A 12155-nucleotide genomic window follows, 5' to 3' on the forward strand; every position below is an offset into this window, starting at 1 on the left:
CACTCCTCGTGTGCCTGACACCAGACTCAGTTGCATCGGAGGTCCGTGCCGACGGGGTGCGCCTGCGTGTGCAAAGCAGCTGCTCCCTTCAGCGTAAGGGAATCGTGTGCCACTGACTGCCTAGGGCTTGTAGCAGTGCCAGGCGGGTCACGGTCTGTTTCTTACCCGTCAACACTATACCACACACACACACACACACACACACACACACTGAGTCTCCGCCCCCACCTGAGCCACCGCCTCCTCCCTCTTCTTTTCCTTCCCTTTCGCCGGCTCCGTCGGAGCTGTCCGTCCTCTTGGTGCTGAATTCTCTTCCCACCTCCGCGTCTCCCGGGTGTTCCGTTTTGGTTCTGAGAAGAGGCAGGTCAACTCCGGCTGAGGTGCGCTCAGCAAGTTCCTCTCCAGCCAGCGGCCGCTATCCCCTGGGAAGCCGACGGGAGTGGGAGGCGGGGAAGAATCTCCAGAGCTTTTGCTGCTCGGAACAGCATCACAAAGCTTTGGCTCATCTTTCAAGATTCCCTTTCCCTTATCTCCTCCTCCTATTGCTTTATAAACTCTACAAGAGAATGAAAGGGAGGAGCGCCCTGTTCGCATGAACCCCACTTCAAGAACCCCTGTCTCCCCAAAACGGAGCGACATAAGAGCTTTGCCCAACTCAAGCTGCTCTCCTGAGAAGTTGGGGGACATTCTCTCCGAGGAGGCAAAGGCTAAATCCATAGGGTGGGAGCTCCTACCCAGTCAATGTCCCTTTTTCCAAGAGGCTGACCCTCCTTAGCCTCAGGAGATTCTGTCTGAGAACAGAAATAGTCTTTCCTGGTGGGAGGAGATTCCGGGAGAGTGCCTCTTCTCCACTGGGGCACTCCATGCTGGTTTGGCAAGACCCTATTAGCCTTGCCTTCTCTCTGGGTATCTCCAGAGATCCCATGGAGATGGGAAGTCTGGCAGGAAGCAGGGAGAAGTGAGAAGAGGAAGAAGAGAGGAGCAAAAACGTGGAAACTTTTGGATATACAGGTCAAGACGTGAAGGCGGCACTGTGGTTTGTGGTTCTTGCTGTCTTATCTTATGGCTTGAAGGTAAGGGCTAAATCATCAGTATTTCACTTTCTCTTCAAGGATAGCAGAAACTGTCTTCTAAGGGTGTAAAAGGTTCAGTGGTAGCGATGGCTCAATAAATGGTAATATATTACATATACACCTGTATTTGTAAGGGGTACAAAAAGATTAGGGGTATCAAAATACAAAGAAATATGTATTGTATAAGCATGACTTGAGAGAACAACTGAATATATTTCACTTAGAAGACACATTTTTCCCCAGAATGAAGATTGGAAGAGATGCAAGTATGAAAGGTTTTCAGATGTTAAAACTGTGAAGATACTTGTGTGTGTGTGTGTGTGAAATTTTAATGCTTGTAATGTTTATTAAATATTTATATTTCTTTTTAAAAAAAAATTCTTAGAATCTGTCATAGTGAATCTGTTTTACTCCCATTAATCAGATAACAAAGTAATCAGAGCAACTCCAGAGGTCTGTAGGCAGAACAAGTCCAGGCTGCAAGAAATGAATAAAGAAATGAGAAGTGATTGTGGAGCAAGAAGCATTTGCAGAGGCCTTTTGCATTGCCCCAGGATGAAAAGCAAAGTTTAGAAAGGTGGGGGAAGAGGAGGAAACACCATCTGCCTAGACAGAGCTTTTTTATGAGCTCCGGCTCCCAATGCAATAATGTAGACAGACATCTGGATATAGTACTGCTTCCACTACAGTTCTTCCTCTTCTCTTCTGCACATCAGCAGGCAAACTCACCCCATAATCACTGCGGCTTTATTATAGATGTATGCTTTTTGGCATTAATCTTTTTATGCCAAAGCAACCATTCATATAACATTGTTGAATGTGCAAAGAGTGTTTCTTGTTGATATTTCTTGCTCTCACAACTCCGAGAAGTCAGTCACCTCTATTCCCATTTTGCAGATGTGAGACTGAGACTATGGCAATTCTACCCTCCACTGTTTCTCAGCTTTAAATCTATCTAATTTTTTCAAGAAATCAGTGGCAAATGTTAGATGGGAGTTGGTTCTGGGTCCTTCTTCATCCATTGCATGCATACATCCATCATTTAAATGAATAAGTTACTTTGAGCCATCTTTTTAAAAAAAACCTTTTGAGTGTTACTTTACACAATTGTTATTTTTTCTACACTAGTGACCTCATCCATCTTCAGGCACCTATTTGCATAGATATTGTAACTTGTGATCAGTGGTGAATCTTGGAGGGGTCTCAAATTTCAGCGGCTCCTTTTGCGGCATCAAAACTTAGTGCCCCTTTGCTTCTGCTGTGATTTAGGTGGCCATGGATACAGCCCATGGAAAATCTGAGGTTTCATTGGGTAGCGGAAGGGCTCCAGACCCACGCTTTGGGGGGAACTGCCATTACCTCTTCATCCCACTTCACATTCCATTATCCACACAAATGTGTGGTCAAGATTGCATGGGTGTCGTGTTTAGGAAGCAGAGAGAATAAAGTTTTGTGTTAAATTAGCTCTTTCCTAGTCCAATATAAGATGCTGACCAACAAATTCTTAACAGAATGAAGGGCTGCAGTTCAGGAATCACAGTGGCTAACTCAAAGTTTGTGATCACTAGCAAGGGCAGGAAAAAGTTAGTGATACAAAGGAGCTGAGAGACACTGCAGTTCTCATTTCAGAAGAGCTGCACTCTCCACGCTGAAAAGATCTGGGTACACTTAAAAAACATTGCTCATTTATTTTGTGCAAATATGATTAATCACTCAAGGGCCCTGACATGGTGCAATCTCCTGTTTATGTATTATTATTTTTTGTCTTACCAAACAACTCTCTGTGGGTTGCTACTGGCAACCCCGAAGGAGCTGGCTGCTTTTTCCCCTTTGTCCATAAAAGAAGGAGTTGTTACACACACACAAACACACACACACACACACACACACACACACGGTCTGGTTCCATTATTTCCCGAGAGGAATGTGAGTTTCCTATACATACATATAGTGCTATTTTTTTATATAGAAAAAGAGGTGCCAGAACTCACCATGAACACCTCCCTTGTAGTCTTAGAATTGAAATGGTACCCACATGAGAGATGCTGGTAAAAAAAAGAGAGGTTCTGACTGAAAAAAAAGCCATACATACATACAGTGTGTGCTGTTTTGGCACATAGGAAAATCCATCTAACATTAATTACCAATGGCACATCAAGGGATTCCCCTCCCCTTAAATAACAAGAAACCTTGATTGCTTTTTTGTTTTGGGCAGTGAAGATCCAAAATGATCCTTGAAGTGAAAATTTTGAAGGAAGAGAGCAACAAGAAGCAAGTTGGTAAATCAACAGTGTTGAGCTGGAAAAGTTAAACAGAAAAAACTGTTTCAGTGAGTCTACAAGCAGAGATGCTGATGGAAAAAGTGATGGTCTCACTCAGAATCTCCCATTTGGACAGGGGTGTCATTGAAATATTCCTCTAGTGCAGAGGTTCACAGACTGGTTGTCCATGACTTCTTTTTGCATAGTCTGCAAAAGGCTTTTGGGATAATCCAGAATATCTGTAATGACCTCGTACACATTTCATTTGCCTTCTCTAACAGTTGAGACAGAGGCTAATTTTAACCAAGGCCTGGTTACTGAACACGCTAATAAGATCTGAGCTTAGTGCCCATGATTTTCAGAATACGAAGGTGGAGCAGTCTACTAAATTCTCCATTTAAAAACTACCAGTTAAAGAAAGGGCTACAGTAGTGAAAATAATGTTATGTATGCACTTTGATTTGCAGAATAATAATAATAAAAAAAGTTTACCGAGTGGTCCACAGGGGAGAAAAATGTTTGAGAACTACTGCTGTAGAATGTGCTGACCATATAAATTAACAGCTCCTTGTGTAACAGATAAGTCCACTGTTCTCTTGGCACAGGCTGAGAATGTCAGTGTGACTTGACTGTTGCTCCCATCCATTTGAGGAAAGATATAAAGTAAGCATATTAGCTTAAGGGAAAAGAGAGAGAGAACCAGGCACGGTCCTCTTGATAAGCACATAAATGGTGTAAGGAGGTTGAAAAGGAGGATGAAAGTTATTCCTTCTCTCAAAATACCAAAAATTGGGATAACACACTAAAAAGGGAGGATCAGCTGGCATAAGGTGTGTGTGCGTTGGGGAAGCCTTTAAGTGAACATGCATCTAGTGGATGGAGTTTATGGTACCTTTATGACACAGAGGCTGAAAAAGGATGAAGGTCCAAAAGCCAGACTTTTTGGCTGCTGTCCCAGCCACTTTTAGATAGCCAGAAAAGCATCAGACATGGCATACCTCTGACTACCTGTCAGTTACCAATCAAGTAAAAATGATGCACCAAGCACTTCTATTAACTGCATTTATATCCCACTTTTTCTTCCAACATGGCATGTATGGTCCCCCCCCCCCACACAGCAACCCTGTGAGGTAGACTAAGCTGAAAGAGATAGTGATTGCCCCAAGGTCACCCAGTGAGTTTCATGGCCAAGTGGGGATTTGAATCCTGGTCTCCCAGATCATAGTCCGAAATTATACCATGCTGGTTCCCATATAGGTACCACAGCAGGTGACCAGCATTTCACCCTCCCAAATTGTTTTCCCCTCCCCACCACTTCCATTGCCCTTGTGCATGAAAGACAGAGCTGGGTACCCCCCTCCCCGAACCCTCTCCTTCATCCTCCCTCCTCCACAATATATATATTTTTTCTAGACATGCTACTTCTGACTGGCCACCCCTGGTGGGAACCAGAAAAATCCTATACTGGCCACTGCCTGACTGCACATAAGAATTCTTATGTCCTCTAAACCCTGTGTAATGCATTGCATGAGCACCTTCACTCCATGCTAACTGAAAAACAAAACATGTATTGGACATGCCAGGATGCCCTGCCCCCATTTGACAAATGCCTCTGATGCCGGGAGCTGCTTCCTTTTCACAGACAGGGGTTTGTTCTTTGTATGCGCTACAGGACTTTGAATGCCATGTTATCCAAATGCCACGCTTGTGCACTTAGCATCAGCAAACCCCATATTACCATAATAATTATTTCAATAGCCTGCCTATTGCTCAGCAATAATCCTAATATGTTACTAATTAAACACAGAACACAAGGGTTGCTGTACGCAGCAAGTTTTCTGCATGCAACAGCAGTTGGTTCAAGACCTTGCACGATATTAAAATGATTTCCATTTGCCAACTGATTACCTCCTCTAATAACTGCAAATAATGCTGTTGTGGAGTTCTTAGGGCAGCCAAATGAGCCGCCATCAAAGCAAAGGGACTCCAGTTAGCATCTAGTAAAGATTTAGACTATGTAGTCCTCATAGATCATGTACTAACAGAATGGAGAAGAGTTGTCTCTCTTTTATTCCTGGTGGTTGTTTTTCTGGGAGATATTTTGTGGACAATCCTGGCACAAGAAAACGAGGTTGATTAAGGAAGGGTTCCTGTGTGCATGCTCTTCACTTTACCATAGCGCCATTGGGTGTCAACATGGATGTGTGAATCATCATCATTATTCTTATTAGACTTGCTTGGAACCTGAAGGTATCTGAGCAACTTACAGCACATTGAAAACAGCAAGATAAATACAACACACAATAAAAATGAATGGGGCACATGACAGATCTAACACTGAAGATAGAAATTTATCACAGCCTCTCCAACACAATGGGTCACAATCACACCATACACCTAAAGCAGTGTTTTTCAACCTTTTTTGGGCAAAGGCACACTTGTTTCATGAAAAAAATCACGAGGCACACCACCATTAGAAAATGTTAAAAAAAAATAACTCTGTGCCTATATTGACTATATATAAAGTAATTTTTCAATTTTCCCCACGGCACACCAGGCAACATCTCGCGGCACACTAGTGTGCCGCGGAACAGTGGTTGAAAAACACTGACCTAAAGCATGTTTAAAACACATGCCTAACCCAAACAAATAATGGGAACTGTGTTTCTTTGGGGTGTGGTGAACTGTAACTCTGTGGAGGGTAAACTACAGTTCCCAGGTTTCTTTGGGGGGGGGGAGCCATGACTGTTAAAGTGCTTTTAATATTAGGTGTAGATGTGACCTAAGTTCTACTTAGAATAGAAATTAATGGACTCAAGTTAGTCAAGTGCATTAAGTTCAATGATTCCCTGAGTCTCCTCTGAGTACAGCTCAATGCTTTGAAAGAGGTGAACCTAGGAAGCTACCAGAAATTAGATCATTTGTGCATATACAGCCCTCCGATGAGCAGCAGCTCTCCAGAGTCTCAGAGGGAGAGAGGTCTTTCATTCCTCTTACTTTGCTGCCTGATCCATCATCTGCTACTAGGAATTCAAAGTCGGAGCCACTAAGCTATAAGACTCCAGTGCGAATTCTGTATGACACCATGTATTCTTTCCCAAAACAGCCTTAAAACTTCCAGAGTGAACTATTATACTGCATGCTGGAGAGTCCTGCTGGTCAGCAGGGATCACACAGCACCGTGAAAAAAGCAGGGATTTAATATGGCTTCATGACTACTTAATAGTGTGTTAATCAACATGAACGGAGCTTCTCCGTGTCCTGTGCACTCAGCTGTCAGTCACCAGTCAAGCGTCACATATTTGTGGCCATACAATGCATTATATTAAAGGCACGATGTGCTTCTTTATCTCTCTGTGTTTTCTTTTTTAAAACAGCAGCAATGGGTGGGTTACAGGATGGGGATCATATTGCACAGAAGGGGTTTCAATCTATTCTGCTCCCTGTGCTACAGTTCCGACCCAAGTCTTCCCCCAGCTGCAAACTGGGGGAAGATGCCGTTGGCTTTTTTAAACAGCTTGTGGGAATAGGGTGCTGCAATTAAACATTCTTAAGCCAAGTAGCAACTTTTAACTGAAGGAAGCCTCCATGTTTTGTGGCAGTATATATTTGACGGCAAGATGCTGAGGGACAAATAGTAGAGGGAGTCTATCACCTCCCCGCTCTGTTTGTGAGCTTCCCAGGGCTGACTGCTCTCCAGGATCATCTCACATCTCTCCCATATCATTTTGTGCAATCCATGTGGTTTCATGTGGTCTTCCCTGTGGACCCATTCAATTTCCTGCTCAGTTATGTTCTATGCTGTATTTTTATGCTGCTTGCATTTATTTCAATGGAAGCTGGTTGCTATCAAATGGCATTTGCTCCTCTCTTTGAGCCTTATGGACCTCTGGGTAGCTTTCACTAGCTTGTCTCCAAGGCTAGTCCCTCTCTGGGTAGACCCCATTGAAGTGAATGGACCAAGTTAGTCATGCCCATTCACTTCAGTCGGTCTGCTCTGAGTAGGATTAGCATTGCTTGCAATAGGCATAGAATCATAGAATCATAGAGTTGGAAGAGACCACAAGGGCCATCCAGTCCAACCCCCTGCCAAGCAGCTTTTTAAACAGCTTGTGGGAAAAGGGTGCTGCAAATTAAAGATTCTTAAGCCAAGTAGCAACTTTTAACTGAATGAAGCCTCCATGATTGCCCTTTCTTCTAGTATATCGTTGCTGGGAACGGAATGCCAGGCTAGATGGACCTGACTTGTACTGATCCAGAAGGGCTACTCATACCATCTTATGTACTGAGTGCAGCTAGAATCATCAAATCAGAAGGTAGCTTATAGGTCATCTAGTCCAACCCATTGCTTAATCAGGATCTGCAATGCAGGATGAAATAGCAGCATCCTACAGCATGCCTGGCAGGTGTCCAACCAGCCTCTGCATACTTCCAGTGAAGGCTGGCTCACGGCTGTCAGAGGCAGCCTCTTTCATGGTTGTTTGGCTCTTACTGCTACAAAGTCTTCCCACTTCCTTGCCGTTTCCACCTGTTGGTTCTAGTCCATCTCTCTGGCACATCAGAGGGAATAACACAAAAAGAACCTGCTGGATCAGGCCGACAACTGTTCTCACAGGCTGTGGGAAGCCTGCAAGTAGGACCCGAGTGCAACAGCAACTTTCTCTTCTACAATTCCAGCAACTGGCATGCAGAGGCATGAGATAGGAAAACAAGAATGAGAATGCTGGATCACACACAAGTGGCCCAGCAAGTCCAGGACTCTGCTTTCACAGTCAGATGCCAGCCAGATTCCCCAAGGGGAAGCCCACAAGCAAGGACCCAAGCACAAGAGCATTCTCCCTTCCTGCAGTTTCCAGCAAGTGGTATTTGGAAGCATTACTGACTCCAACCATGGAAGCAGAGCACAGCCTCCATCATGGTTGTAGCCATTGATAGCCTTCACCTCTGTAAATTTGCCTAATTTTTTTAAAAAAAGAAGTCATCCAAATTGGTGGCCATCGCTGCCTCCTGTGGGAACAAATTCTATAGCTTTGCTGTGCATTGTCTGTCTGATACTCTCTTTTAAAAATAATAATTGCATTTTCAAAAACAGGAACAGAAAGCATGTTAACTCCCCTCCCCCTGTCCCACTTACAACTTCATACCAAATACAGCATGTATACATATACTATATGACTTCCCATCCATACTTTTCCTGGTTCCTTTTGCTTTTCTACTGCTCCACATCTTTTTTAATCATGCAATTTTTTATCTATTAAATACTCTATTTCAACTCTGCTGGATTTACAGGACACCAGCTAAGCTTACGTATTGTCTATACTGGTTCTTGAAATAGTCAATAAACATTAATCATTCCTCCTTATATTCCTTATCTTTGTTTTCTCATATCCTGACCTGCCAGTTCAGCATATTCGAACATTTTACACTGCCATCTTCCTTAGTGGGTTACTATAATTGTTCTTCACCTTTGTACCAATAAGTTCTAGCTGCGGGATGGCAATAGTAGTAAACTCTTCTGTTTTTGAGGGCCTCTTTGTGGTTGTAGTGGTTAAGAGCGGTAGACTCGTAATCTGGTGAACCGGGTTCGCTTCTCCGCTCCTCCACATGCAGCTGGCTGGGTGAACTTGGGCTAGTCACACTTCTCTGAAGTCTCTCAGCCCCACTCACCTCACAGAGTGTTTGTTGTGGGGGAGGAAGGGAAAGAGAATGTTAGTCACTTTGAGCCACTTCGGGTAGTGATAAAGCGGGATATCAAATCCAAATCCTCCTCCTCCTCCTCCTCCTCCTCCTCCTCTCCTCCTCCTCTCCTCTTCTTCTTCTTCTTCTTTTCTTCTTCTTCTTCTTCTCTTCTTCCCCCCATCCCTAAGAGGGAAAATCTCAGGTGTTTGGGGAAAAGTTTTTTAAAGTATATATATATATAGAGAGAGAGTATAGTATATATATATATATTATATATATATATATATAGATATTATATATATATATACTGTATATAGTTCCCAATATCCTTAACTATTTTACAGGACCACGCATGTGAATAAAAGAACCCTCAGTTCATTGCACTTCCAACATAAACTTTTTTCTTTTTTAGACGTTTTCGAAAAAGTCTGTCTATATTCTTACAAAGCTCAGTTTCATTGATAGTCCCCGAGCTCTAGATCAGTGAGAGGAAGACAAGCTTTTCTATGTTCACTTCTCACACCATGTGTAATGCCATGCATAATTTATAAACTTCTGTCATATCACCTCTTACTCATCTTTTCTCTAAACTAAAAAGCTCCAGGCACTGCAACCTTTCTTCATAGGGTCATTGCTCCCTCCACTTGGTTGACCTTTTCTGGACCTTTTCCAACTCTGCAATATCCAACATCCAACACTTCATCATGGCCAGCAGTCTTTGATAGCTTTCTCCTCCATGAATTTGCCTAATCCTTTTAAAGGCCTCCAAATTGGGGGCCATCACAGTCTCCTGGGGGGGGAGGTTAAATTCCACAGTTTAACTATGCTTTGTCGGTCCCGAATCTTTCAATGTTCAGTTTCATGGGATGTCTCCGAGTTCTAGGTTGAGAGAGAGGGAGAAAAAGCTTTTCCTTTGTTCACTGCCACCTCTAATTTTAGAGCTTCTTGGGCAAGTCTTTGCAACCAATGCTGTGCCTCCCCTTCAAATTTCCTCTCACCAGGCTATATCACACTTGTATTTTGAAACCGTTCCACATCATCCCAGTCACGCTGGGTGCCCAATGCATTTTTGCTCAATCTCTAGTGGTAATTTCTCAAACAAGGGTGGACACGGGGCTTTTTTCTGTCCGTCGTTTTTTGTTTTTATTTGTGTTAACATTGGCATCGCAGCAAGTAAATATGACAGCGCTCTCACAATTGCGGGGGAGGAGGCATGAAGTGGCAGCACGCAGCTCACAGATTGGTGGAGGCTGCTGCTGATCAGCTGCCCGTGTGGTTTGAGCCACTAAAAAGTAGCAACCATATGTTTAACTGGCTGTATTCAATTCATCTACCTGTCATTTTTGACACCCGTAGGGGGGTGGGGGTTAAGATCTAATTCATGCATTTAGCACAACCAAGTGGGAAAGCTGCGCTACTTCAGGCTGCAGATGGAAGAGAACAAATGTTTCTAAGTTCCCAAATATATGCTCCCTGCATTTATAAACCAAGCATGTCAGGGAGAGGGGTTTAGATTAGGTTTCCCCCTGACATGCTGTATTTCTTTGTCCAGGGGGCATGTGTGTATAAGACAGAGAATTAAGCTTGTGGAACATGCATTCAGGGGGAGTTTTGCCACTTGGCCACACTGAGCACGCAAACTGGTCCTTACACTGTGCTCTGAAAAGCAGGAAGGCTTTGCTGTCAAAGCAAAATCACTCCTCGAAACATTCTAAAAGCAGCATATTGTCTGCCTTAAACTATTCTTAATAATAAGTACCACCTCCTTTCCCAATTGTTCCTTCTCCCATCACATTTCCTTCAGCTGTCCCTCAAGTGTCTATTTTTAACCTTGTGGTTCTTGTTCACTAAAGAAAGCATCACAACTGCATATGTGCTGTTGCTTATTCCCTTGTACATCTTCCTAATTATCTCCTCCTCCTCCTCTCCTCATAAAGAGTGTGGTTTTTTGTGTGGTTTTTTTCTTCTTCAGCCCTCTCCTCCTGCTCCTTCCACGCAGCTCTGGAGGAGGCAAGCATGTGGAAAGTACAAATCTGTGATTAGCCCATTCAGAAAATGTAAATGTTGCTATCTTCATCTTCTATGCTGTGCAGCACACATGGTGGAGGTGGGGAAGGGAAGGTGTGTGAGAGAGAGAACCAGCTTGCAAAGCCAAAGCAGCATCAAGATGCCACATTTAAATGTTGTTCATTGTCTGGAGCAAACATTGGTTGGGTTACCATGTTTTTCAAGCACCAAACAAGCAAAATTAGCATGCTGCCTGCATGGAGAAGTCATTGGTAGCAGCTTATCAGCTTGAAACTACACACACACACACACACAACGGGAGACAACATATTGCTCCAGTTGCCCCGTCCTGGCTTTCAAGCTGATAAGCTGCTACCAATGACTTCTCCATGCAGGCAGCATGCTAATTTTGCTTGTGTGTGTGTGTAGTCAATATGAATTTTGTGTCTCACCAGCCTTATCTGCCTCTGTGTGCATTCCTCCATTTATCTTGAATCCACTCCCAGGTCAACCACCGAGACACTTCACTTCCTGAAAGAATCTGTTGGGAGCATCAGATTGCTTTTTTTTGTATAGCAGAACTGTTAGTGATTATTTCAGATAGCCTAATTGGTTCAAAGTCTGGTTGCATATGCAGACCCAACTATTTGTAGAACATTGGCTGGGATGATGGAAGTGCTGAATCTCTGGGTAAGGAACCTCCTTACAGTGGTACCTCTGGTTATGTACTTAATTCGTTCCGGAGGTCCGTTCTTAACCTGAAACTGTTCTTAACCTGAAGCACCACTTTAGCTAATGGGACCTCCTGCTGCCACTGCACCACCAGAGCACAATTTCTGTTCTCATCCTGAAGCAAAGTTCTTAACCTGAAGCGTTATTTCTGGGTTAGCGGAGTATGTAACCTGAAGCATATGTAACCCAAGGTACCACTGTAGTGAAAGGGAGTTTCAAAGAGTTGCACTTTCTGCTTGGGGTTACTCTTGTGTTGATCTAAAACAGGGATGGATACCCTAAGGCCTTCTAGATGTTGTGGACTACAACTCCCATTATCCCTGACCATTGACCATACTGGCTGGGGCTGGTGAGTGGTGGGATCCCTTGCAACAACTGGAGGACACTGCATTGGCCTATAAGG

The 12155-nt window shown here is 43.6% G+C and overlaps 1 protein-coding gene across 2 annotated transcripts in view; it reads left to right on the forward strand.

Moving 5' to 3' along the window:
- Positions 1 to 220: 220 nt before the first annotated feature.
- Positions 221 to 12155, forward strand: part of DRD2 (dopamine receptor D2) — a 71580-nt gene continuing 59645 nt past the window's right edge. For both annotated transcript variants that reach the window (XM_033172395.1, XM_033172396.1), the window contains exon 1: positions 221 to 1073. The gene's annotated coding sequence lies outside the window, so the exon portion shown is untranslated. The remainder of the gene's footprint in view (positions 1074 to 12155) is intronic.

The sequence above is a fragment of the Lacerta agilis genome, chromosome 15 (assembly GCF_009819535.1).
Source record: "Lacerta agilis isolate rLacAgi1 chromosome 15, rLacAgi1.pri, whole genome shotgun sequence".
NCBI lineage: Eukaryota > Metazoa > Chordata > Lepidosauria > Squamata > Lacertidae > Lacerta > Lacerta agilis.